The sequence below is a fragment of the Ziziphus jujuba genome, chromosome 5 (assembly GCF_031755915.1).
Source record: "Ziziphus jujuba cultivar Dongzao chromosome 5, ASM3175591v1".
NCBI lineage: Eukaryota > Viridiplantae > Streptophyta > Magnoliopsida > Rosales > Rhamnaceae > Ziziphus > Ziziphus jujuba.
In genome coordinates this window covers 200915-227296 of record NC_083383.1, presented here as the reverse complement: position 1 = coordinate 227296, position 26382 = coordinate 200915, and positions in this window count along the sequence as shown.

Genomic DNA, 26382 nt, shown 5'->3' with positions numbered 1-26382 from the left:
TGGCCAAGGAAGGAGACTAGAACCGAATCTGTCCAAGCACCAAAGAACTCATGATGTTGTGTGTTTTAAGTGCCAGGGAGGAGGACACATTGCTAGCCAATGCCCGAATAAAAGAATCATGGTGTTAAAGGGCAATGACGAGCTAGAATCGAAAAGTGAAGAAAGTGAGGATGAAGCCAAGCAAGAGGAGGAGGGCTTGGAGGATGAACCCGAAACCTTGCAAGCATCCAATGCTGAATTAAACTTGCTTTCTAGGAGAATACTTGCTGCATACAAAGATGAGGATGAAATTCAAAGAGAGAACATCTTCCACACTCGTTGTGAAATACAAGGTAAAATTTGTAGTATGATTATAGATAGTGGGAGTTGTACTAATGTAATAAGTAATCTTGTGGCTGATAAATTGGGCTTAAAAACAATAAAACATCCTGAACCATATAGATTACAATGGCTTAATGATAGTGGTGAGATGAAAGTAAACAAACAATCCAAAGTAAAATTTAACATAGGTAGATATGAGGATGTAGTTTTATGTGATATTATACCCATGATTGCTGGACATATACTATTAGGTCGGCCATGGCAGTTTGATAAAGATGCTACTTATTTTGGTCGAGAAAATAGTGTTGTTTTCAGGTTTAAAGGGAAGAAAATCAAGCTGGAGCCATTATCTCCTAAGGAGGTTTACAAAGACCAATTAAAAATGCAACAAAGGAGATAAGCCGAAAAGCTCAAGGAAAAAGCAAGTATGGTACCAACGACTTCACCATCCTTTCAAGAAGGTGAGATTGAGGTTGCTGATCAAGGTAAGCTTTCTAAAACCCAAATTGAGTCGAAGAACCAAGAAAAAGCTGAGAGAGGGGTGAGAAAAGAGAGCAAACCCAAGAGCACAAAAAATCTGGAAATTTCCGCCAATGAGAGCCAAGCCGAGGAAAGCCAAACTGAGGAAAGAAAGAAAACAGAGGAAAAACCAGAATTTTATTTGAGTTTTAGGAATATTAATAAGGCTATTGAATGTACAAAACCCTTGCTGATCATGATTTATAAAGAAAATTATTTTAATGATCAAACTAACTTTGAAGAACTTGAATTGCCAAGTTCAATGATTTCTCTTTTGAAGGAATTTGGAGATGTCTTTCCAAATGAAAGTCCAAGTGGACTACCATCCAGTCAAGAGGGAAAAGGTGAGCTTGCTGTCCAAGGTAAGTCTTCTAATACTCAGGTTGTGTGGAGAGATTTTAATAAAACCAAGAGTGAGAAATTTGGTGCAAAAGCCGAGCGTGAGGAAGGTGAGATGGCCATGAGTGAGAAAGGAAAAGGAAGACAAGAAAGGAAAAATATAAATTTTTATCTTAGCTTTGGTGATGTTAATAAAGTGATTATGAATAAGAAATCATTGCTGACCATGAATTTCAAAGATATTTATTTAAAGATGTCTTTATTGCTTAGAACTTTATCTGCATTGTTGAGAGCTTTACTTAGTGGCAATTTGAAAATTTGGAAAAGATTATTTGCTAACTTTAAAGAAAGTAATTTTTGCTATAATGAGCATGAAGTTTTAGTCGTTGTTGTGATAGTGTTTGATCCAGGAGATTTACACCTTAGAAAGGAAAGGTTTCCCAAGCAAGGGAAGTCCAAGCTTATGCTGCGTCGAGATGGAAATTTGATTTGGTTTGATTTGATGGGTGAGTATAATGTTCGTACTACATTTAATATTGCTGACTTATCTCTTTTTGCTACAGGTAATGCTTTTGATTTGAGGACAAATCCTTTTCAAGAGGAGGGGAATGATGTGATTCTGCCCGCGCCCACACATCCATCCATGTCTCGAAGGATATCCATACTTCGGAGGGCAACCATACCTCGGATACCTCGGAGGGCATCCATACGTCGGAGCACATCCACACCTCGGGGAGCATTTTTACCTCGGACAACATCAGTCTATCCATGTCTCGGATAACACTGGTGTCATCCATGTCTCGGACAACACTAGTTCCTTTGGACATCAACAGCACATTTATACCTCAGACAACATTCCACCTAGGCTATCAACTATCTCAGACATTCGATCTCGGACTTCAAACATCGGATGTAACTTACCTCGGCCAGACACAACTTAGCTTGGACAGACATCCGTTAGCTTGGCCAGACACAACTTAGTTCGGACAGAAATCAGTTAGCTCGGCCAAACACAAGTTAGCTCGGACAGACATCAATTAGCTCGGATAGGCCATAAGTTAGCTCGGACATCAGACAGATATAAGTTAGCTCAGTTGAAGACATAATTCCGCCTAGATGTCAAAGTTAACTCGTTACTTAATTTGCAATTGACTTTCTTTCTTTTTGGGTTTTTATTTATTTATTTTCTAGACAAATAACTTTAGGAAGGTTTTTATTTTATTGTAAATTAATTAATTAATAATTTCATATAAAGGAATTAATTAATCAAACTTAGATTAGGAAAGGAAGTATAGCTGCGGCCAACTAGGTTTCTTTATGTGTGTGGCCGGGTTTTATCTAGGATTTTTAGGGTTTATTTTGTTTCTTTCAAAGCCTATTTAAAAGCTTATTTTTCAATAAGAATACAATTTTGATTTGATTGAGAAAATACTTGTGAGATTAATTATCTCTTTGTTCTTTGAGAACACCTAAAACACCATTAGAGAATTGGTTGTTTTAGCTTGACTTATCAATAGGTTTTCCATCCCCTATTGTGGCGTCTACATTATACCAAGGTTTCTAACCACAGGTTGGTTAGGGGTTGAGGTCCATTCCGGGCTAATATAATACGGGTTTAGGAGCAGGTCGTCCTAGGTTCGTGTCAGAACTTCAATGAAAATATACCATCCCGTTGACCTCAATGGTGTGAAAACAAATTTGACTACTTTTTTTTATAAGTTTTTTTCTTTTTAATTCCGTAAACCCTTCTTCTTTTTATTTATTTTTTATTTTATTTTATTTTTTTGATATCAAGGAAAAAGAACAAGCAATTCAATGAAAATAGACCAACCCGTTGACCTTAAGGGTTTGAAAATAAATTTGCCTAATTTTTATTTTCTCTTAACTGAATACCAAACACAACTCCAGTAACAAAAAATTTGCAACCAAATAGCAATTCAAGTAGCCAAAAACAAATGTGCATTTTTTTTTTATTCCGCAAACCGTTTTTATTTTATTTTTTATTTTTTGCATTCAACCAAAAAGAACAAGCCTTATAAAACTAAGGAAATCCCAATCGCACCAAACTTCATTGAAAATAAACCAACCCGTTGACCTCAACGGTCTGAAAACAAATTTGACTATTTTTTTTGTTCTCTTAACTGAATACCAAACACAACTCCGGTAACAAAAAATAGGAACCAAATAGCAAGTCCAATAGCAAAATCAAACCAAACCCGTGGCCTCCAACAAAAAAAACAAATGTGCCATGTTTTTTTTCTTTTTAATTCCGTAAACCCTTCTTCTTTTTTTTTTTTTTTTTTTTTTTTTTTTGCTGCACAGCAAAAAGAACAAGCATTCTAAAAGTAAAGAAATCCCAATCGCACCAAACTTTAGTTAAAATAGACCAATTCCTTGAACTCAAAAGTTGAAAACAAATTTGCCTAAATTTTTTTTTTCTCTGCACTGAATACCAAAAACAGCTCCAGTAACAAAAATTAGCAATCAAATAGCAATTCCAATAGCAAAATACCACCAAACCCTTGGCCTCCAACAAAAAAACAAATGTGCTGTTTTTTTTTTTTTTTTAAATTCCGCATACCCTTCTTCTTTTTTTTCCTTTTTTTTTTTTTTTTTGGCATTCAAGCAAGAAGAACAAGCTTCATAAAACTAAAGAAATCCAATCGCACCAAACTTCAATGAAAATAGACCAACCCGTTGACCTCAAGGGTTTGAAGACAAATTTGCCTAGTTTTTTTTTTCTCTTAACTGAATACCACACACAACGCCAGCCATAAAAATTAGCAACCAAATAGCAAGTCCAATAGCAAAATCCCACCAAACCAGCGGCCTTCGGCAAAAAAACAAATATGCCATTTATTATTATTTTTTAAATTCCGTAAACCCTTTTTCTTTTTCTTTTTCTGTTATGATTTTTTTTTTTTTTTTTTTGCAATCAATCAAAAAGAACAAGCTTTATACAACTAAAGAAATCCCAATTGCACCAAACTTCAATGAAAGTAGACCAACCCGTTGGCCTCAAGGGTTAGAAAACAAATTTGCCAAATTTTTTTTTTCTTTTAACTGAATACCAAACACAACTCCAATCACAAAAATTAGCAACCAAATAGTGATGAAGATGTGCAGTTTATTTTTTTTATTTTTTATTTTAAATTTTTTTTTTTTTTGCGTTCAAGCAAAAGGAACAAGCATTCTAAAACTAAAGAAATCCCAATCGCACCAAACTTTAGTTAAGATAGACCAATACCTTGAACTCAAAAGTTGAAAACAAATTTGCCTAATTTTTTTTTTCTCTTCACTAAATACCAAACACAGCTCCAGTAACAAAAATTAGCAATCAAATAGCAATTCAAATAGCAAATGTGTTTTTTTTTTTTTTTAAATTCCGAATACCCTTCTTCATGTTTTTTTTTTTTTTTTTTTTTTGCGTTGAAGCAAGAAGAACAGGCTTTATAAAACTAAAGAAATCCAATCACACCAAACTTCAATGAAAATAGACCAACCCGTTGGCCTCAAGGGTTTGAAAATAAATTTGCCTTTTTTTTTTTTCTCTCTTTACTGAATACCAAACACAACTCCAGTAACAAAAAATTTGCAACCAAATAGCAATTCAAATAGCAAAATCTCACCAAGCCCGTGGCCTCAAAAAAAAAAAAAAAACAAATCCGCCATGTTTTCTTCTTTTTAATTCCGTAAACCGTTCTTCTTTTTCTTTTTCTTTTATTTTTATTTTTATTTTTATTTTTTTGCATTCAAGCAAAAAGAACAAGTTTTATAAAACTAAGGATATCCTAATCGCACCAAACTTCACTGTAAATAGACCAACCCGTTGACCTCAAGGGTTTGAAAAAAAATTGGAGTATTTTTTTTTTCTCTTAACGGAATACCAAATACAACTCCAGTAACAAAAATTAAGAACCAAATAGCAAGTCAAATAGCAAAATCCCACCAAACTCGTGGCCTCCAACAAAAAAACAAATGTGCCATGTTTTTTTCTTTTTAATTCCGTAAACCTTTCTTCTTTTTATTTTTACTTTTTTTTTTTTTTGCTTTGCTGGCATTAAAGCAAAAAGAACAAGCTTTATAAGCTAAAGAAATCCCAATCGCACCAAACTTCAACGAAAATAGACCAACCCTTTGACCTCAAGGGTTTGAAAACAAATTTGCCTAATTTTGTTTTCTCTTCACTCAAAATGAAACACAATGAAGTAACAAAAATTACAAACTAAATACCAATTCCAATAGCAAAATCCCACCAAACCCATTGCCTCCAACAAAAAAACAAATGAGCAGTTTTTAATTTTTTTTTAATTCCGCAAACCCTAAGGACAAGCTTTATAAAACTAAGGAAATTCCAATCGCACCAAATATCAATGAAAATAGACCAACCCGTTGACCTCAAGGGTTTGAAAACAAATTTGCCTAATTTTTTTTTTTCTCTTCACACAAAACCAAACACAATCCAGTAACAAAAATTACCAACTAAATAGCAATTCCAATAGCAAAATCCCACAAAATCCGTTGCCTCCCACGAAAAAACAAAAGTGCAGTTTTTTTTTTTTTTTTTCATTCCGCAAACCCTAAGAACAAGCTTTATAAAACTAAGGAAATCCCAAACGCACCAAACTTCAGTGACAATAGACCAATTCATTGGACTCAAAAGTTGAAAACAAATTTACCTAATTTTTATTTTTTCTCCTCATTGAATACCAAACACAGCTCCAGTAAAAAAAAACAGCATTCAAATAGCAATTCCGATAGCAAAATACCACCAAACCCCTGGCCTCCAACAAAAAAACAAATGTGTTATATATATTTTTTTTAAATTCCGCAAACCCTTCTTCTTTTTCTTTTTCTTTTTTTTTGTTTATTTATATATATATATTTTTTTTGCATTCAAGTAAGAAGAACAACAACTAAAGAAATCCCAATCGCACCAAACGTCAACGAAAATAGATCAACCCGTTGACCTCAATGGTGTGAAAACAAATTTGACTACTTTTTTTTATCTCTTAACTGAATACCAAACACAACTCCAGTAACAAAAATGAGGAACCAAATAGCAAGTCCAATAGCACAATGCCACCAAACCCGTGGCCCCGAACAAAAAAACAAATGTCCCATGTTTTTTTCTTTTTAATTCCGTAAACCCTTTTTCTTTTTTTTTCTTTTTTTTTTTTTGCTATCAAGGAAAAAGAACAATCATTATAAAACTAAGGAAATCCCAATCGCACCAAACTTCAGTGAAAATAGACCAATTCGTTGAACTCAAAAGTTGAAAACAAATTTTCCTAATTTTTTTTTTCTCCTCATTGAATACCAAACACAGCTCCAGTAACAAAAATTAGCAATCAAATAGCAATTCCTATAGCAAAATACCACCAAACCCCTGGCCTCCAACAAAAAAACAAATGTGCTATTTTTTTATTTATTTTTAATTCCGCAAACCCTTCTTCTTTTTCTTTTTCTATTTTTTATTTTTTTATTTTTTATTTTTATTTTTATTTTCTTTTTGCATTCAAGCAAAATGAACAAGCTTTATAAAACTAAACAAATCCTAATTACACCAAACTTCAATGAAAATAGACCAACCCGTTTACCTAAAACAAATTTGACTATTTTTTTTTCTCTTAACTGAATACAAAACACAACTCCAGCAACCAAAATTAGGAACCAAATAGCAAGTCCAATAGCAAATTCCCACCAAACCCGTGGCCTCCAACAAAAAAACAAATGTGCCATGATTTTTTCTTTTTAATTTCGTAAACCCTTCTTCTTGTTCTTTTTTTTTTTTTTTTTTTTTTTTTTTTTGCATTCAAGCAAAAAGAACGAGCTTTATAAAACAAAAGAAATCCCAATTGCACCAAACTTCAATGAAAATAGACCAACCCGTTGACCTCAAGGGTTTGAAAATAAATTTGCTTAATTTTTTTTTTCTCCTAACTGAATACCAAACACAACTCCAGTCACAAAAAATTTGCATCCAAATAGCAGTTCAAATAGCAAAATCTCAGCAAGCCCGTGGCCTGCAAAAAAAAAAAAATGTGCCATGTTTTTTCCTTTTTAATTCCGTAAACCCTTCTTCTTCTTTTTTTCTTTTTTTTTTTTTTTTTTTTTTTTTTTTTTGCATTCAAGCCAAAAGAACAAGCTTTATAAAACTAAGGATATCCTAATCGCACCAAACTTTAATGAAAATAGACCAACCCGTTGACCTCAAGGGTTTGAAAACAAATTTGCCAAAAATTTTTTCTTTCTCTTAATTGGACACCAAACACAACTCTAGTCAAAAAAATTAGCAACCAAATAGCAAGTCCAATAGCGAAATCCCACCAAACCCGTGGCCTCGAACAAAAAAACCAATGTGCCATTTTTTTTTTTTAATTCCATAAACCCTTCTTCTTTTTCTTTTTCTTTTATTTTTTTTTTCGGCATTCAAGCAAAAAGAACAAGCTTTATAAAACTAAAGAAATCCAATCACACCAAACTTCAATGAAAATAGACCAACCCATTGGCCTCAAGGGTTTGAAAATAAATTTGCCTTATTTTTTTTTTCTCTCTTGACTGAATACCAAACACAACTCCGGTAACAAAAATTTGCAACCAAATAGCAATTCAAATAGCAAAATCTAACCAAGCCCGTGGCCTAAAAAAAAAAAAAACAAATGTGCCATGTTTTCTAGTTTTTAATTCCGTAAGCCGTTCTTCTTTTTCTTTTTATTTTTTCTTTCTCTTTTAACTGAATACCAAACACAACTCCAGTAACAAAAATTAAGAACCAAATAGCAAGTCTAATAGCAAAATCCCACCAAACTCGTGGCCTCCAACAAAAAAATAAATGTGCCATGTTTTTTTCTTTTTAATTCAGTAAACCTTTCTTCTTTTTCATTTCGCTTTTTTTTTTTTGGTTTGCTGGCATTAAAGCAAAAAGAACAAGCTTTATAATCTAAAGAAATCCCAATCGCTCCAAACTTCAATGAAAATAGACCAATTCATTGAACTCAAAAGTTGAAAACAAATTTGCCTAACATTTTTTTTCTCTCTTCACTGAATACCAAACACAAGTCCAGTAACAAAAATTAGCAATCAAATAGCAACTCCAATAGCAAAATAGCACCAAACCCCTAGCCTCCAACGAAAAAACAAATGTGCTGTTTTTTTTTTTAAAAAAAATTCCGCAAACCCTTCTTCTTTTTCTTTTTCTTTTATTTTTTTTTATTTTTTTTATTTTTATTTGTTTTTGCATTCCAGCAAGAATAACAAGCTTTATAAAAGTAAAGAAATCTCAATCGTACCAACCTTCAATTCAAATAGACCAACTGTTGACCTCAAGGGCTTGAAAACAAATTTACCTAATTTCTTTTTTCTGTTAATTGAATACCAAACTCACCTCAAGTCACAAAAATTAGCAACCAAATAGCAAGTCCAATAGCAAAATCCCACCAAACCCGCTGCCTCCAACAAAAAAACAAATGTGCCATTTTTTTTTTTGTTTTTAATTCCGTAAACCCTTCTTCTTTTTCTTTTTCTTTTTCCTTTTTTTTTTTTTTTTTTTTTTTTTTTTTTGCAAGCAAGCAAAAAGAACAAGCATCATAAAGCTAAACAAATCCCAATCGCACCAAACTTCAGTGAAAATAGACCAATTCATTAAATTCAAAAGTTGAAAACAAATTTGCCTAACTTTTTTTTTCTCTCTTCACTGAATAACAAATACAAGTCCAGTAACAAAAATTAGCAATCAAATAGCAACTCCAATAGCAAAATACCACCAAACCCTTGGCCTCCAACGAAAAAACAAATGTGCTGTTTTTTTTTTAAAAAAAAATTCCGCAAACCCTTCTTCTTTTTCTTTTTCTTTTATTTTTTATTATTATTATTTTTTTTTATGTTTTTTTGCATTCCAGCAAGAATAACAAGCTTTATAAAAGTAAAGAAATCTCAATCGTACCAAACTTCAATTCAAATAGACCAACTGTTGACCTCAAGGGCTTGAAAACAAATTTAGCTAATTTCTTTTTTCTGTTAACTGAATACCAAACTCACCTCAAGTCACAAAAATTAGCAACCAAATAGCAAGTCCAATAGCAAAATCCCACCAAACCCGCGGCCTCCAACAAAAAAACAAATAACAAAAATTAGCAATCAAATAGCAACTCCAATAGCAAAATACCACCAAACCCTTGGCCTCCAACGAAAAAACAAATGTGCTGTTTTTTTTTAAAAAAAAAATTCCGCAAACCCTTCTTCTTTTTCTTATTCTTTTATTTTTTTTTATTTTTTTTATTTTTACTTTTTTTTGCATTCCAGCAAGAATAACAAGCTTTATAAAAGTAAAGAAATCTCAATCGTACCAAACTTCAATTCAAATAGACCAACTGTTGGCCTCACGGGCATGAAAACAAATTTAGCTAATTTCTTTTTTCTGTTAACTGAATACCAAACTCACCTCAAGTCACAAAAATTAGCAACCAAATAGCAAGTCCAATAGCAAAATCCCACCAAACCCGCGGCCTCCAACAAAAAAACAAATGTGCCATTTTTTATTTTTTATTTTAATTCCGTAAACCCTTCTTCTTTTTCTTTTTCTTTTTCCTTTTTTTTTTTTTTTTTTTTTTTGCAATCAAGCAAAAAGAACAAGCATCATAAAGCTAAAGAAATCCCAATCGCACCAAACTTCAGTGAAAATAGACCAATTCATTGAACTCAAAAGTTGAAAACAAATTTGCCTAACTTTTTTTTCCTCTCTTCACTGAATACCAAATACAAGTCCAGTAACAAAAATTAGCAATCAAATAGCAATTCCAATAGGAAAATACCACCAAACACTGACCTCCAACGAAAAAACAAATGGTTGTTTTTTTTTTCTTTCTAAATTCCGTAAACCCTTCTTCTTTTTCTTTTTCTTTATTCCTTTTCCTTAATTTTATTTTTTTTGGTGTCCAAGCAAAAAGAACCAGCTTTATAAAACTAAAGAAATCCCAATTGCACCAAACATAAATAAAAATAGACCAACCCGTTGACCTCAAGGCTTTTAAAACGAATTTGGCTAATTTTTTTTCTCTTAACTGAATGCCAAACACAACTCCAGTAACAAAAATTAGCAACCAAATGGCAAGTCCAATAGCAAAATCCCACCAAACCTGTGGCATCCAGCAAAAAAAAAAATTGGCCGTTGTTTTTTTTTTTTTGAATTCCGTAAACCCTTCTACTTTTTCTTTTTTCCATATTTTTTTTTTCTTTTTGCCATCAAGCAAAAAGAACAAGCATTATAAAACTAAAGAAATCCCGAACTTCAGTGAAAATAGACCAATTCGTTGAACACAAAAGTTGATAACAAATTTGCCTAATTTTTTTTTTCTCCTAACTATATACCAAACGCAACTCCAGTAACAAAAATTAGCAACCAAATAGCAAGTCCAATAGCAAAATCCCACCAAGCGAGCGGCCTCCAACAAAAAAATAAATGTGCCATTTTTTATTTCTTTTTAATTTTGCGAACCCTCCTTCTTTTTCTTTTTCTTTATTTTTACTTTTTCTTTTTTTTTACTTTTTCTTTTTTTTTTTGCAATCAAGCAAAAAGAACAAGCTTTATAAAACTAAAGAAATCCCAATCGCACCAAACTTCAATGAAAATAGACCAACCCGTTGGCCTGAATGGTTTGAAAACAAATTTGCCTAATTTTTTTTTCTCTCTTGACTGAATACCAAACACAACTCCAGTAACAAAAATTAGCAATCAAATAGCAATTCCAATAGGAAAATACCACCAAACCCCTGACCTCCAACGAAAAAACAAATGGCTATTTTTTTTTTTTTCTAAATTCCGTAAACCCTTCTTCTTTTTCTTTTTCTTTATTCCTTTTCCTTTTTTTTTTTTTGTTTTGCATCATAGCAAAAAGAACCAGCTTTATAAAACTAAAGAAATCCCAATTGCACCAAACTTAAATAAAAATAGGCCAATTTGTTTACCTCAAGGGTTTTAAAACGAATTTGGCTATTTTTTTTTTCTCTTAACTGAATGCCAAACACAACTCCAGTAACAAAAATTAGCAACCAAATGGCAAGTCCAATAGCAAAATCCCACCAAACCTGTGGCATCCAGCAAAAAAAAAAATTAGCCGTTTTTTTTTTTTTTCAATTCCGTAAACCCTTCTACTTTTTCTTTTTCCCTATTTTTTTTTTCTTTTTGCCATCAAGCAAAAAGAACAAGCATTATAAAGCTAAAGAAATCCCGAACTTTGGTGCGATTTTTTATTCCTTATTCATGTGCCATTTTTTTTTTTTTGCATCCAAGCAAAAAGAACCAGCTTTATAAAACTAAAGAAATCCCAATTGCACCAAACTTAAATAAAAATAGACCAATCCGTTGACCTCAAGGGTTTTAAAACGAATTTGGCTAATTTTGTTTTCTCTTAATTGAATGCCAAACACAACTCCAGTAACAAAAATTAGCAACCAAATGGCGAGTTCAATAGCAAAAACCCACCAAACCCGTGGCATCCAGCAAAAAAAAAAATTGGCCCTTTTTTTTTTTTTTCAATTCCGTAAACCCTTCTACTTTTTCTTTTTTCCATATTTTTTTTTTCTTTTTGCCATCAAGCAAAAAGAACAAGAATTATAAAACTAAAGAAATCCCGAACTTCAGTGAAAATAGACCAATTCGTTGAACACAAAAGTTGATAATAAATTTGCCTAATTTTTTTTTTCTCTTAACTATATACCAAACGCAACTCCAGTAACAAAAATTAGCAACCAAATAGCAAGCCCAATAGCAAAATCCCACCAAGCGCGCGGCCTCCAACAAAAGAATAAATGTGCCATTTTTTATTTCTTTTTAATTTTGTAAACCCTTCTTCTTTTTCTTTTTCTTTATTTTTACTTTATTTTTTTTTTTTTTGCAATCAAGCAAAAAGAACAAGCTTTATAAAACTAAAGAAATCCCAATCGCACCAAACTTCAATGAAAATAAACCAACCCGTTGGCCTGAAGGGTTTGAAAACAAATTTGCCTAATTTTTTTTTCTCTCTTGACTGAATACCAAACACAGCTCCAGTAAGAAAAATTAGCAATCAAATAGCAATTCCAATAGGAAAATACCACCAAACCCCTGACCTCCAACGAAAAAACAAATGGCTGTTTTTTTTTTTTCTAAATTCCGTAAACCCTTCTTCTTTTTCTTTTTCTTTATTCCTTTTCCTTTCTTTTTTTTTTTTTGCATCCAAGCGAAAAGAACCAGCTTTATAAAACTAAAGAAATCCCAATTGCACCAAACTTAAATAAAAATAGACCAATCCGTTGACCTCAAGGGTTTTAAAACGAATTTGGCTAATTTTTTTTTCTCTTAACTGAATGCCAAACACAACTCCAGTAACAAAAATTAGCAACCAAATGGCAAGTCCAATAGCAAAATCCCACCAAATCCGTGGCATCCAGCAAAAAAAAAAATTGGCCGTTTTTTTTTTTTTTTGAATTCCGTAAACCCTTCTACTTTTTCTTTTTTCCATATTTTTTTTTTCTTTTTGCCATCAAGCAAAAAGAACAAGAATTATAAAACTAAAGAAATCCCGAACTTCAGTGAAAATAGACCAATTCGTTGAACACAAAAGTTGATAATAAATTTGCCTAATTTTTTTTTTCTCTTAACTATATACCAAACGCAACTCCAGTAACAAAAATTAGCAACCAAATAGCAAGCCCAATAGCAAAATCCCACCAAGCGCGCGGCCTCCAACAAAAGAATAAATGTGCCATTTTTTATTTCTTTTTAATTTTGTAAACCCTTCTTCTTTTTCTTTTTCTTTATTTTTACTTTATTTTTTTTTTTTGCAATCAAGCAAAAAGAACAAGCTTTATAAAACTAAAGAAATCCCGATCGCACCAAACTTCAATGAAAATAAACCAACCCGTTGGCCTGAAGGGTTTGAAAACAAATTTGCCTAATTTTTTTTTCTCTCTTGACTGAATACCAAACACAGCTCCAGTAAGAAAAATTAGCAATCAAATAGCAATTCCAATAGGAAAATACCACCAAACCCCTGACCTCCAACGAAAAAACAAATGGCTGTTTTTTTTTTTTCTAAATTCCGTAAACCCTTCTTCTTTTTCTTTTTCTTTATTCCTTTTCCTTTCTTTTTTTTTTTTTGCATCCAAGCGAAAAGAACCAGCTTTATAAAACTAAAGAAATCCCAATTGCACCAAACTTAAATAAAAATAGACCAATCCGTTGACCTCAAGGGTTTTAAAACGAATTTGGCTAATTTTTTTTTCTCTTAACTGAATGCCAAACACAACTCCAGTAACAAAAATTAGCAACCAAATGGCAAGTCCAATAGCAAAATCCCACCAAATCCGTGGCATCCAGCAAAAAAAAAAATTGGCCGTTTTTTTTTTTTTTTGAATTCCGTAAACCCTTCTACTTTTTCTTTTTTCCATATTTTTTTTTCTTTTTGCCATCAAGCAAAAAGAACAAGAATTATAAAACTAAAGAAATCCCGAACTTCAGTGAAAATAGACCAATTCGTTGAACACAAAAGTTGATAATAAATTTGCCTAATTTTTTTTTTCTCTTAACTATATACCAAACGCAACTCCAGTAACAAAAATTAGCAACCAAATAGCAAGCCCAATAGCAAAATCCCACCAAGCGCGCGGCCTCCAACAAAAGAATAAATGTGCCATTTTTTATTTCTTTTTAATTTTGTAAACCCTTCTTCTTTTTCTTTTTCTTTATTTTTACTTTATTTTTTTTTTTTGCAATCAAGCAAAAAGAACAAGCTTTATAAAACTAAAGAAATCCCAATCGCACCAAACTTCAATGAAAATAAACCAACCCGTTGGCCTGAAGGGTTTGAAAACAAATTTGCCTAATTTTTTTTTCTCTGTTGACTGAATACCAAACACAGCTCCAGTAAGAAAAATTAGCAATCAAATAGCAATTCCAATAGGAAAATACCACCAAACCCCTGACCTCCAACGAAAAAACAAATGGCTGTTTTTTTTTTTTCTAAATTCCGTAAACCCTTCTTCTTTTTCTTTTTCTTTATTCCTTTTCCTTTCTTTTTTTTTTTTTGCATCCAAGCGAAAAGAACCAGCTTTATAAAACTAAAGAAATCCCAATTGCACCAAACTTAAATAAAAATAGACCAATCCGTTGACCTCAAGGGTTTTAAAACGAATTTGGCTAATTTTTTTTTCTCTTAACTGAATGCCAAACACAACTCCAGTAACAAAAATTAGCAACCAAATGGCAAGTCCAATAGCAAAATCCCACCAAATCCGTGGCATCCAGCAAAAAAAAAAATTGGCCGTTTTTTTTTTTTTTTGAATTCCGTAAACCATTCTACTTTTTCTTTTTTCCATATTTTTTTTTTCTTTTTGCCATCAAGCAAAAAGAACAAGCATTATAAAACTAAAGAAATCCCGAACTTCAGTGAAAATAGACCAATTCGTTGAACACAAAAGTTGATAATAAATTTGCCTAATTTTTTTTTTCTCTTAACTATATACCTAACGCAACTCCAGTAACAAAAATTAGCAACCAAATAGCAAGCCCAATAGTAAAATCCCACCAAGCGCGCGGCCTCCAACAAAAGAATAAATGTGCCATTTTTTATTTCTTTTTAATTTTGTAAACCCTTCTTCTTTTTCTTTTTCTTTATTTTTACCTTTTTTTTTTTTTTTGCAATCAAGCAAAAAGAACAAGCTTTATAAAACTAAAGAAATCCCAATCGCACCAAACTTCAATGAAAATAGACCAACCCGTTGGCCTGAAGGGTTTGAAAACAAATTTGCCTAATTTTTTTTTCTCTCTTGCTGAATACCAAGCACAGCTCCAGTAACAAAAATTAGCAATCAAATAGCAATTCCAATAGGAAAATACCACCAAACACTTGACCTCCAACGAAAAAACAAATTGCTGTTTTTTTTTTTTCTAAATTCCTTAAACCCTTCTTCTTTTTCTTTTTCTTTATTCCTTTTCCTTTTTTTTTTTTTTTGCATCCAAGCAAAAAGAACCAGCTTTATAAAACTAAAGAAATCCCAATTGCACCAAACTTAAATAAAAATAGACCAATCCGTTGACCTCAAGGGTTTTAAAATGAATTTGGCTAATTTTTTTTTCTCTTAACTGAATGCCAAACACAACTTCAGTAACAAAAATTAGCAACCAAATGGCAAGTCCAATACCAAAATCCCACCAAACCCGTGGCATCCAGCAAAAAAAAAAAATTGGCCGTTTTTTTTTTTTTTTGAATTCCGTAAACCCTTCTACTTTTTCTTTTTTCCATATTTTTTTTTCTTTTTGCCATCAAGCAAAAAGAACAAGCATTATAAAACTAAAGAAATCCCGAACTTAGTGAAAATAGACCAATTCGTTGAACACAAAAGTTGATAATAAATTTGCCTAATTTTTTTTTTCTCTTAACTATATACCAAACGCAACTCCAGTAACAAAAATTAGCAACCAAATAGCAAGCCCAATAGCAAAATCCCACCAAGCGCGCGGCCTCCAACAAAAGAATAAATGTGCCATTTTTTATTTCTTTTTCATTTTGTAAACCCTTCTTCTTTTTCTTTTTCTTTATTTTTACTTTATTTTTTTTTTTTGCAATCAAGCAAAAAGAACAAGCTTTATAAAACTAAAGAAATCCCAATCGCACCAAACTTCAATGAAAATAAACCAACCCGTTGGCCTGAAGGGTTTGAAAACAAATTTGCCTAATTTTTTTTTCTCTGTTGACTGAATACCAAACACAGCTCCAGTAAGAAAAATTAGCAATCAAATAGCAATTCCAATAGGAAAATACCACCAAACCCCTGACCTCCAACGAAAAAACAAATGGCTGTTTTTTTTTTTTCTAAATTCCGTAAACCCTTCTTCTTTTTCTTTTTCTTTATTCCTTTTCCTTTCTTTTTTTTTTTTTGCATCCAAGCGAAAAGAACCAGCTTTATAAAACTAAAGAAATCCCAATTGCACCAAACTTAAATAAAAATAGACCAATCCGTTGACCTCAAGGGTTTTAAAACGAATTTGGCTAATTTTTTTTTCTCTTAACTGAATGCCAAACACAACTCCAGTAACAAAAATTAGCAACCAAATGGCAAGTCCAATAGCAAAATCCCACCAAATCCGTGGCATCCAGCAAAAAAAAAAATTGGCCGTTTTTTTTTTTTTTTGAATTCCGTAAACCATTCTACTTTTTCTTTTTTCCATATTTTTTTTTTCTTTTTGCCATCAAGCAAAAAGAACAAGCATTATAAAACTAAAGAAATCCCGAACTTCAGTGAAAATAGACCAATTCGTTGAACACAAAAGTTGATAATAAATTTGCCTAATTTTTTTTTTCTCTTAACTATATACCTAACGCAACTCCAGTAACAAAAATTAGCAACCAAATAGCAAGCCCAATAGTAAAATCCCACCAAGCGCGCGGCCTCCAACAAAAGAATAAATGTGCCATTTTTTATTTCTTTTTAATTTTGTAAACCCTTCTTCTTTTTCTTTTTCTTTATTTTTACCTTTTTTTTTTTTTTTGCAATCAAGCAAAAAGAACAAGCTTTATAAAACTAAAGAAATCCCAATCGCACCAAACTTCAATGAAAATAGACCAACCCGTTGGCCTGAAGGGTTTGAAAACAAATTTGCCTAATTTTTTTTTCTCTCTTGCTGAATACCAAGCACAGCTCCAGTAACAAAAATTAGCAATCAAATAGCAATTCCAATAGGAAAATACCACCAAACACTTGACCTCCAACGAAAAAACAAATTGCTGTTTTTTTTTTTTCTAAATTCCATAAACCCTTCTTCTTTTTCTTTTTCTTTATTCCTTTTCCTTTTTTTTTTTTTTTGCATCCAAGCAAAAAGAACCAGCTTTATAAAACTAAAGAAATCCCAATTGCACCAAACTTAAATAAAAATAGACCAATCCGTTGACCTCAAGGGTTTTAAAATGAATTTGGCTAATTTTTTTTTCTCTTAACTGAATGCCAAACACAACTTCAGTAACAAAAATTAGCAACCAAATGGCAAGTCCAATACCAAAATCCCACCAAACCCGTGGCATCCAGCAAAAAAAAAAAATTGGCCGTTTTTTTTTTTTTTTGAATTCCGTAAACCCTTCTACTTTTTCTTTTTTCCATATTTTTTTTTCTTTTTGCCATCAAGCAAAAAGAACAAGCATTATAAAACTAAAGAAATCCCGAACTTAGTGAAAATAGACCAATTCGTTGAACACAAAAGTTGATAATAAATTTGCCTAATTTTTTTTTTCTCTTAACTATATACCAAACGCAACTCCAGTAACAAAAATTAGCAACCAAATAGCAAGCCCAATAGCAAAATCCCACCAAGCGCGCGGCCTCCAACAAAAGAATAAATGTGCCATTTTTTATTTCTTTTTAATTTTGTAAACCCTTCTTCTTTTTCTTTTTCTTTATTTTTACTTTATTTTTTTTTTTTGCAATCAAGCAAAAAGAACAAGCTTTATAAAACTAAAGAAATCCCAATCGCACCAAACTTCAATGAAAATAAACCAACCCGTTGGCCTGAAGGGTTTGAAAACAAATTTGCCTAATTTTTTTTTCTCTCTTGACTGAATACCAAACACAACTCCAGTAAGAAAAATTAGCAATCAAATAGCAATTCCAATAGGAAAATACCACCAAACCCCTGACCTCCAACGAAAAAACAAATGGCTGTTTTTTTTTTTTCTAAATTCCGTAAACCCTTCTTCTTTTTCTTTTTCTTTATTCCTTTTCCTTTCTTTTTTTTTTTTTGCATCCAAGCGAAAAGAACCAGCTTTATAAAACTAAAGAAATCCCAATTGCACCAAACTTAAATAAAAATAGACCAATCCGTTGACCTCAAGGGTTTTAAAACGAATTTGGCTAATTTTTTTTTCTCTTAACTGAATGCCAAACACAACTCCAGTAACAAAAATTAGCAACCAAATGGCAAGTCCAATAGCAAAATCCCACCAAATCCGTGGCATCCAGCAAAAAAAAAAATTGGCCGTTTTTTTTTTTTTTTGAATTCCGTAAACCCTTCTACTTTTTCTTTTTTCCATATTTTTTTTTTCTTTTTGCCATCAAGCAAAAAGAACAAGCATTATAAAACTAAAGAAATCCCGAACTTCAGTGAAAATAGACCAATTCGTTGAACACAAAAGTTGATAATAAATTTGCCTAATTTTTTTTTTCTCTTAACTATATACCTAACGCAACTCCAGTAACAAAAATTAGCAACCAAATAGCAAGCCCAATAGTAAAATCCCACCAAGCGCGCGGCCTCCAACAAAAGAATAAATGTGCCATTTTTTATTTCTTTTTAATTTTGTAAACCCTTCTTCTTTTTCTTTTTCTTTATTTTTACCTTTTTTTTTTTTTTTGCAATCAAGCAAAAAGAACAAGCTTTATAAAACTAAAGAAATCCCAATCGCACCAAACTTCAATGAAAATAGACCAACCCGTTGGCCTGAAGGGTTTGAAAACAAATTTGCCTAATTTTTTTTTCTCTCTTGCTGAATACCAAGCACAGCTCCAGTAACAAAAATTAGCAATCAAATAGCAATTCCAATAGGAAAATACCACCAAACACTTGACCTCCAACGAAAAAACAAATTGCTGTTTTTTTTTTTTCTAAATTCCATAAACCCTTCTTCTTTTTCTTTTTCTTTATTCCTTTTCCTTTTTTTTTTTTTTTGCATCCAAGCAAAAAGAACCAGCTTTATAAAACTAAAGAAATCCCAATTGCACCAAACTTAAATAAAAATAGACCAATCCGTTGACCTCAAGGGTTTTAAAATGAATTTGGCTAATTTTTTTTTCTCTTAACTGAATGCCAAACACAACTTCAGTAACAAAAATTAGCAACCAAATGGCAAGTCCAATACCAAAATCCCACCAAACCCGTGGCATCCAGCAAAAAAAAAAAATTGGCCGTTTTTTTTTTTTTTTGAATTCCGTAAACCCTTCTACTTTTTCTTTTTTCCATATTTTTTTTTCTTTTTGCCATCAAGCAAAAAGAACAAGCATTATAAAACTAAAGAAATCCCGAACTTAGTGAAAATAGACCAATTCGTTGAACACAAAAGTTGATAAAAATTTGCCTAATTTTTTTTTTCTCTTAACTATATACCAAACGCAACTCCAGTAACAAAAATTACCGACCAAATAGCAAGTCCAATAGCAAAATCCCACCAAGCGCGCGGCCTCCAACAAAAGAATAAATGTGCCATTTTTTATTTCTTTTTTATTTTGTAAACCCTCCTTCTTTTTCTTTTTCTTTTTTTTTTTGCAATCGAGCAAAAAGAACAAGCTTTGTAAAACTAAAGAAATCCCAATCGCACCAAACTTCAATGAAAATAGACCAACCCGTTGGCCTGAAGGGTTTGAAAACAAATTTGCCTAATTTTTTTTTCTCTCTTGACTGAATACAAAACACAGCTCCAGTAACAAAAATTAGCAATCAAATTGCAATTCCAATAGGAAAATACCACCAAACCCCTGACCTCCAACGAAAAAATAAATGGCTGTTTTTTTTTTTCTAAATTCCGTAAACCCTTCTTCTTCTTCTTTTTCTTTATTCCTTTTCCTTTTTTTTTTTTTGCATCCAAGCAAAAAGAACCAGCTTTATAAAACTAAAGAAATCCCAATTGCACCAAACTTAAATAAAAATAGACCAATCCGTTGACCTCAAGGGTTTTAAAACGAATTTGGCTAATTTTTTTTTCTCTTAACTGAATGCCAAACACAACTCCAGTAACAAAAATTAGCAACCAAATGGCAAGTCCAATAGCAAAATCCCACCAAACCCGTGGCATCCAGCCAAAAAAAAAATTGGCCGTTTTTTTTTTTTTTTGAATTCCGTAAACCCTTCTACTTTTTCTTTTTTCCATATTTTTTTTTTCTTTTTGCCATCAAGCAAAAAGAACAAGCATTATAAAACTAAAGAAATCCCGAACTTCAGTGAAAATAGACCAATTCGTTGAACACAAAAGTTGATAACAAATTTGCCTAATTTTTTTTTTCTCCTAACTGTATACCAAACGCAACTCCAGTAACAAAAATTAGCAACCAAATAGCAAGTCCAATAGCAAAATCCCACCAAGCGAGCGGCCTCCAACAAAAAAATAAATGTGCCATTTTTTATTTCTTTTTAATTTTGCGAACCCTCCCTCTTTTTATTTTTTTTTATTTTTACTTTTTCTTTTTTTTTTTTTGCAATTAAGCAAAAAGAACAAGCTTTATAAAACTAAAGAAATCCCAATCGCACCAAACTTCAATGAAAATAGACCAACCCGTTGGCCTGAATGGTTTGAAAACAAATTTGCCTAATTTTTTTTTCTCTCTTGACTGAATACCAAACACAACTCCAGTAACAAAAATTAGCAATCAAATAGCAATTCCAATAGGAAAATACCACCAAACCCCTGACCTCCAACGAAAAAACAAATGGCTGTTTTTTTTTTTCTAAATTCCGTAAACGCTTCTTCTTTTTCTTTTTCTTTATTCCTTTTCCTTTTTTTTTTTTTTTTTTGCATCCAAACAAAAAGAACCAGCTTTATAAAACTAAAGAAATCCCAATTGCACCAAACTTAAATAAAAAAAGACCAATCCGTTGACGTCAAGGGTTTTAAAACGAATTTGGCTAATTTTTTTTTCTCTTAACTGAATGCCAAACACAACTCCAGTAACAAAAATTAGCAACCAAATGGCAAGTCCAATAGCAAAATCCCACCAAACCCGTGGCATCCAGCCAAAAAAAAAATTGGCCGTTTTTTTTTTTTTTTGAATTCCGTAAACCCTTCTACTTTTTCTTTTTTCCATATTTTTTTTTTCTTTTTGCCATCAAGCAAAAAGAACAAGCATTATAAAACTAAAGAAATCCCGAACTTCAGTGAAAATAGACCAATTCGTTGAACACAAAAGTTGATAACAAATTTGCCTAATTTTTTTTTTCTCCTAACTGTATACCAAACGCAACTCCAGTAACAAAAATTAGCAACCAAATAGCAAGTCCAATTGCAAAATCCCACCAAGCGAGCGGCCTCCAACAAAAAAATAAATGTGCCATTTTTTATTTCTTTTTAATTTTGCGAACCCTCCTTCTTTTTATTTTTTTTTATTTTTACTTTTTCTTTTTTTTTTTTGCAATTAAGCAAAAAGAACAAGCTTTATAAAACTAAAGAAATCCCAATCGCACCAAACTTCAATGAAAATAGACCAACCCGTTGGCCTGAATGGTTTGAAAACAAATTTGCCTAATTTTTTTTTCTCTCTTGACTGAATACCAAACACAACTCCAGTAACAAAAATTAGCAATCAAATAGCAATTCCAATAGGAAAATACCACCAAACCCCTGACCTCCAACGAAAAAACAAATGGCTATTTTTTTTTTTTTTTCTAAATTCCGTAAACCCTTCTTCTTTTTCTTTTTCTTTATTCCTTTTCCTTTTTTTTTTTTTTTTGCATCATAGCAAAAAGAACCAGCTTTATAAAACTAAAGAAATCCCAATTGCACCAAACTTAAATAAAAATAGGCCAATTTGTTTACCTCAAGGGTTTTAAAACGAATTTGGCTATTTTTTTTTTTCTCTTAACTGAATGCCAAACACAACTCCAGTAACAAAAATTAGCAACCAAATGGCAAGTCCAATAGCAAAATCCCACCAAACCTGTGGCATCCAGCAAAAAAAAAAATTAGCCGTTTTTTTTTTTTTGAATTCCGTAAACCCTTCTACTTTTTCTTTTTTCCCTATTTTTTTTTTCTTTTTGCCATCAAGCAAAAAGAACAAGCATTATAAAGCTAAAGAAATCCCGAACTTTGGTGCGATTTTTTATTCCTTATTCATGTGCCATTTTTTTTTTTTTTGCATCCAAGCAAAAAGAACCAGCTTTATAAAACTATAGAAATCCCAATTGCACCAAACTTAAATAAAAATAGACCAATCCGTTGACCTCAAGGGTTTTAAAACGAATTTGGCTAATTTTGTTTTCTCTTAATTGAATGCCAAACACAACTCCAGTAACAAAAATTAGCAACCAAATGGCAAGTTCAATAGCAAAAACCCACCAAACCCGTGGCATCCAGCAAAAAAAAAAATTGGCCCTTTTTTTTTTTTTTGAATTCCGTAAACCCTTCTACTTTTTCTTTTTTCCATATTTTTTTTTCTTTTTGCCATCAAGCAAAAAGAACAAGCATTATAAAACTAAAGAAATCCCGAACTTCAGTGACAATAGACCAATTCGTTGAACATAAAAGTTGATAATAAATTTGCCTAATTTTTTTTTCACTTAACTATATACCAAACGCAACTCCAGTAACAAAAATTAGCAACCAAATAGCAAGCCCAATAGCAAAATCCCACCAAGCGCGCGGCCTCCAACAAAAGAATAAATGTGCCATTTTTTATTTCTTTTTAATTTTGTAACCCTTCTTCTTTTTCTTTTACTTTATTTTTTTTTTTTGCAATCAAGCAAAAAGAACAAGCTTTATAAAACTAAAGAAATCCCAATCGCACCAAACTTCAATGAAAATAGACCAACCCGTTGGCCTGAAGGGTTTGAAAACAAATTTGCCTAATTTTTTTTTCTCTCTTGACTGAATACCAAACACAGCTCCAGTAACAAAAATTAGCAATCAAATAGCAATTCCAATAGGAAAATACCACCAAACCCCTGACCTCCAACGAAAAAACAAATGGCTGTTTTTTTTTTTTCTAAATTCCGTAAACGCTTCTTCTTTTTCTTTTTCTTTATTCCTTTTCCTTTTTTTTTTTTTTTTTGCATCCAAGCAAAAAGAACCAGCTTTATAAACTAAAGAAATCCCAATTGCACCAAACTTAAATAAAAATAGACCAATCCGTTGACCTCAAAGGTTTTAAAACGAATTTGGCTAATTTTGTTTTCTCTTAATTGAATGCCGAACACAACTCCAGTAACAAAAATTAGCAACCAAATGGCGAGTTCAATAGCAAAAACCCACCAAACCCGTGGCATCCAGCAAAAAAAAAAATTGGCCCTTTTTTTTTTTTTGAATTCCGTAAACCCTTCTACTTTTTCTTTTTTCCATATTTTTTTTTTCTTTTTGCCATCAAGCAAAAAGAACAAGAATTATAAAACTAAAGAAATCCCGAACTTCAGTGAAAATAGACCAATTCGTTGAACACAAAAGTTGATAATAAATTTGCCTAATTTTTTTTTTTCTCTTAACTATATACCAAACGCAACTCCAGTAACAAAAATTAGCAACCAAATAGCAAGCCCAATAGCAAAATCCCACCAAGCGCGCGGCCTCCAACAAAAGAATAAATGTGCCATTTTTTATTTCTTTTTAATTTTGTAAACCCTTCTTCTTTTTCTTTTTCTTTATTTTTACTTTATTTTTTTTTTTTGCAATCAAGCAAAAAGAACAAGCTTTATAAAACTAAAGAAATCCCAATCGCACCAAACTTCAATGAAAATAAACCAACCCGTTGGCCTGAAGGGTTTGAAAACAAATTTGCCTAATTTTTTTTTCTCTCTTGACTGAATACCAAACACAGCTCCAGTAAGAAAAATTAGCAATCAAATAGCAATTCCAATAGGAAAATACCACCAAACCCCTGACCTCCAACGAAAAAACAAATGGCTGTTTTTTTTTTTTCTAAATTCCGTAAACCCTTCTTCTTTTTCTTTTTCTTTATTCCTTTTCCTTTCTTTTTTTTTTTTTGCATCCAAGCGAAAAGAACCAGCTTTATAAAACTAAAGAAATCCCAATTGCACCAAACTTAAATAAAAATAGACCAATCCGTTGACCTCAAGGGTTTTAAAACGAATTTGGCTAATTTTTTTTTCTCTTAACTGAATGCCAAACACAACTCCAGTAACAAAAATTAGCAACCAAATGGCAAGTCCAATAGCAAAATCCCACCAAACCCGTGGCATCCAGCAAAAAAAAAAATTGGCCGTTTTTTTTTTTTTTTGAATTCCGTAAACCCTTCTACTTTTTCTTTTTTCCATATTTTTTTTTTCTTTTTGCCATCAAGCAAAAAGAACAAGCATTATAAAACTAAAGAAATCCCGAACTTCAGTGAAAATAGACCAATTCGTTGAACATAAAAGTTGATAATAAATTTGCCTAATTTTTTTTTCACTTAACTATATACCAAACGCAACTCCAGTAACAAAAATTAGCAACCAAATAGCAAGCCCAATAGCAAAATCCCACCAAGCGCGCGGCCTCCAACAAAAGAATAAATGTGCCATTTTTTATTTCTTTTTAATTTTGTAACCCTTCTTCTTTTTCTTTTACTTTATTTTTTTTTTTTGCAATCAAGCAAAAAGAACAAGCTTTATAAAACTAAAGAAATCCCAATCGCACCAAACTTCAATGAAAATAGACCAACCCGTTGGCCTGAAGGGTTTGAAAACAAATTTGCCTAATTTTTTTTTCTCTCTTGACTGAATACCAAACACAGCTCCAGTAACAAAAATTAGCAATCAAATAGCAATTCCAATAGGAAAATACCACCAAACCCCTGACCTCCAACGAAAAAACAAATGGCTGTTTTTTTTTTTTCTAAATTCCGTAAACGCTTCTTCTTTTTCTTTTTCTTTATTCCTTTTCCTTTTTTTTTTTTTTTTTGCATCCAAGCAAAAAGAACCAGCTTTATAAACTAAAGAAATCCCAATTGCACCAAACTTAAATAAAAATAGACCAATCCGTTGACCTCAAAGGTTTTAAAACGAATTTGGCTAATTTTGTTTTCTCTTAATTGAATGCCAAACACAACTCCAGTAACAAAAATTAGCAACCAAATGGCGAGTTCAAAAGCAAAAACCCACCAAACCCGTGGCATCCAGCAAAAAAAAAAATTGGCCCTTTTTTTTTTTTTGAATTCCGTAAACCCTTCTACTTTTTCTTTTTTCCATATTTTTTTTTTCTTTTTGCCATCAAGCAAAAAGAACAAGAATTATAAAACTAAAGAAATCCCGAACTTCAGTGAAAATAGACCAATTCGTTGAACACAAAAGTTGATAATAAATTTGCCTAATTTTTTTTTTCTCTTAACTATATACCAAACGCAACTCCAGTAACAAAAATTAGCAACCAAATAGCAAGCCCAATAGCAAAATCCCACCAAGCGCGCGGCCTCCAACAAAAGAATAAATGTGCCATTTTTTATTTCTTTTTAATTTTGTAAACCCTTCTTCTTTTTCTTTTTCTTTATTTTTACTTTATTTTTTTTTTTTGCAATCAAGCAAAAAGAACAAGCTTTATAAAACTAAAGAAATCCCAATCGCACCAAACTTCAATGAAAATAAACCAACCCGTTGGCCTGAAGGGTTTGAAAACAAATTTGCCTAATTTTTTTTTCTCTCTTGACTGAATACCAAACACAGCTCCAGTAAGAAAAATTAGCAATCAAATAGCAATTCCAATAGGAAAATACCACCAAACCCCTGACCTCCAACGAAAAAACAAATGGCTGTTTTTTTTTTTTCTAAATTCCGTAAACCCTTCTTCTTTTTCTTTTTCTTTATTCCTTTTCCTTTCTTTTTTTTTTTTTGCATCCAAGCGAAAAGAACCAGCTTTATAAAACTAAAGAAATCCCAATTGCACCAAACTTAAATAAAAATAGACCAATCCGTTGACCTCAAGGGTTTTAAAACGAATTTGGCTAATTTTTTTTTCTCTTAACTGAATGCCAAACACAACTCCAGTAACAAAAATTAGCAACCAAATGGCAAGTCCAATAGCAAAATCCCACCAAACCCGTGGCATCCAGCAAAAAAAAAAATTGGCCGTTTTTTTTTTTTTTTGAATTCCGTAAACCCTTCTACTTTTTCTTTTTTCCATATTTTTTTTTTCTTTTTGCCATCAAGCAAAAAGAACAAGCATTATAAAACTAAAGAAATCCCGAACTTCAGTGAAAATAGACCAATTCGTTGAACATAAAAGTTGATAATAAATTTGCCTAATTTTTTTTTCACTTAACTATATACCAAACGCAACTCCAGTAACAAAAATTAGCAACCAAATAGCAAGCCCAATAGCAAAATCCCACCAAGCGCGCGGCCTCCAACAAAAGAATAAATGTGCCATTTTTTATTTCTTTTTAATTTTGTAACCCTTCTTCTTTTTCTTTTACTTTATTTTTTTTTTTTGCAATCAAGCAAAAAGAACAAGCTTTATAAAACTAAAGAAATCCCAATCGCACCAAACT